This window comes from Accipiter gentilis, chromosome 35 (assembly GCF_929443795.1).
Source record: "Accipiter gentilis chromosome 35, bAccGen1.1, whole genome shotgun sequence".
Taxonomy (NCBI): Eukaryota; Metazoa; Chordata; class Aves; order Accipitriformes; family Accipitridae; genus Astur; species Astur gentilis.
This window is the reverse complement of record NC_064914.1, coordinates 5,867,303-5,869,802: the sequence shown is the minus strand read 5'-3', so window position 1 is coordinate 5,869,802 and position 2,500 is coordinate 5,867,303. Positions and strand designations below refer to the sequence as shown.

Here is a 2,500-nt window from a genome sequence, read left to right as displayed (position 1 = left end):
GCCCGCCGCCGGCCGGCGCCCTTCTCCGGGGACCGTCGCCGCCTCGCACGGCGGCGGTCCGCTGGGCCAAGAGGGGCGCCCCCCTGTCGGTGCGCGGGCGGCAGTGCGCGGGAAGGGGGGCCGCCGTCGTGGGGCGTGACGAGCCCCCGCCGGCCGAGCCCCCTCGGGCAGGAGGAAGCGGGGAGCCGGTGGCGAGGACGGGTGCAGCAGGGCGCGAGCGGCGCGAGAGGAGAGAGGGGTCCTCCGGGGTCGCGGGAGGCGTCTCCCGCGACCCTGCCCGCACCGTGTCGGGCTGCTTGCGGAGCAGTCCGGCCGGCCGCGCAGGCGAAAGGCCTCCGGGCGTTCCGGGCGGGTACGCGGCGCCGGGTGGGGCGGCGGCTGTTCCCCGCTCTCCCCGCACCTCTCCCCCACGAGGGAGCCGGGGCGGGGGGGCTGGCTCTGCCGCCGCCTCTCCTGGTGGGCGAGGCCCCCGCCGGGCTGCGTCCCGCGCCAGCGGGCGGCCCGAGCCACGGTTCTCCTCCCGGGCGCAGCGCCGGGCTACTGAGGGAAACCCCGGGCCCCGGGAACTGGAGGACGTGGTGGTGGCGGTGGATGTCGGGCGCGCCCCCGCGGGCGGACGCTCCCCCGAGGGCGGCAGCGGGGGAGGCACCCCCGCGGGGCCTTCAGGTCGTTTCCCTCACCCCAGGGCCAGGTACCTAGCGTCCGCGCCTCCGCGGCCCTCCCTCGGCAAGCCCGGGGGTCGAAGGCCGTGGAGCCGGGCGGAGGTTTAAAGACGCGGGCGGCTCGATGCGACCCGGGGGGCGGCCGGGCGGCGGTGCCTTAAAGGGGCCGGGAGTTCCTCCCACCGAGGCCCTCGGTTGGCCTGCCGCCCGTGCTCGTCCCGCGGGCAGCCGTGCCGGGGAGGGGTCCCGCTGCCCCCTCCTCTCCGCGGTCCGGTCTCGGTGGAGGCCGCGGTGCGGTCGGCCGTAGCCGGCCTGCCTGCCTCGAAACGGGCGACCCCGGCGTGAGCGCGGGCTCACTGCCCGGGGTGGCGGGTCCCCGCGGTGGGGGCTCGCTGGGCGGCTGCCGGGTCGCCGCGCCTCCGTCGCCGCGCTGCGCCGCGCTGCGCTCTGTTCCCCCCCCACCCCTCGCCCTGGCGAGCGCTCGGCGGTCTCCGCCACTGGCTGCTGCCAAGGGCGTCACCCCGGCCGAGCGGCGGCGGCGCCGCTCGGCCTGTCGGTCGGCCGGAGGGCTCCCGCTGCCGGCCGCGGCTGTCCCGCCCCGGGCCCTGCCCGCCGCTTCCCCGTCGCGCTTCCCGGCCGCGCCGGGCAGGTGGGCGGGGGCGGGCGGGGGCACCCCACGCGCGGTCTCCGCGTGGAAACGGGGGGAGCGGGCGCTGTCCCCGACTTAGCGCCGTCCGCCTTCCACCTGGGGCGTGCCCGTGGAAGGGGGCCGAGGCGAGAAGCGGTGGCGGTGGTTCCGGGAGGGCAGCCGCTCCGGTGCGGCAGCGGGTGCCGTCCGGCAGGCCGCGGGCGGTGCGTCGCCGGCTCTTGGCGGTTGCCGCCTCTCGGAGCCGGCGGCGTGGCCGCCGAGTCGCCGTCGGGACGTGCCCGGGGGGAGCTGCCTGTCGTAGCGCGGCGCAGCCGGCACGGAGGGGCGCGCGGGGCCGGTGGGGCTCCCCGCTGCTGCCCAGCAGCAGCAGCCGTGTCGTCCGGAGCGTGGCGGGCAGGGCGCGCGCGGTCGGGCGCATCGCTGCCTCTGCGCAGAGGCCGGGCCGAGCCCGTGCGCCTGGGCCGGCTCCGACACGGTCAAGGCATTTCCGGGGTCGGTCGGGAGCGCGGGCTCCCCAGCCTTGCCGTTCGGAGTTTTTTCCCCGTGCCTTTCCCCCCCACCCTCTCTCTCTGTGTGTGCTTGTACGGTCAGCAGAGGCCAGGCTTTCTCCGTCGTGCTGCGCCGTGCCCCCTCCGCGCGTGCGGAGGGGGGCGGTCGGTCGGGCGGTGGGCCATCCTCCGTAAGGGCCGCTTGCCTGTGGTGAGCTGTCCTGGCCCCCTCGCGCGTGCGGGGCGGTGCCGAAAGCCAGACAACTCTTAGCGGTGGATCACTCGGCTCGTGCGTCGATGAAGAACGCAGCTAGCTGCGAGAATTAATGTGAATTGCAGGACACATTGATCATCGACACTTCGAACGCACTTGCGGCCCCGGGTTCCTCCCGGGGCTACGCCTGTCTGAGCGTCGCTTGACGATCAATCGCCCGCCTGTGCCGCCGCCCCTCGCCTCGCGGCGGGGCGGCGGTCGCAGCGGCGCGGCTGGGGTGCCTCGCAGGCCCGCGCACGCGCGCGGCCCCGGGCCCGGGGAGTCGTTCCCCGCAGCCCGGCGGCGGCGGGCTGCCGAGGGCCTTCGTCCCCCTAAATCGAGACTCGGGGAGCGCTCCGAAGCTCCCCGCTCCCGGAGCACCCGCTGGGTGGAGCTCGTCCCCCCGGGACCGCCAGGGTTCGTCGAGCCGGTCGGGCCTGGCGCGGCG

General features: G+C 77.7%; 1 non-coding gene across 1 annotated transcript; it reads left to right on the top strand.

Moving 5' to 3' along the window:
• The first annotated feature begins 2,061 nt into the window (after window positions 1-2,061).
• On the top strand, window positions 2,062-2,214 carry LOC126034810 (5.8S ribosomal RNA). Its single transcript, XR_007504766.1, has one exon. It is a non-coding gene; the product is annotated as a 5.8S ribosomal RNA (ribosomal RNA).
• Window positions 2,215-2,500: the final 286 nt, after the last annotated feature.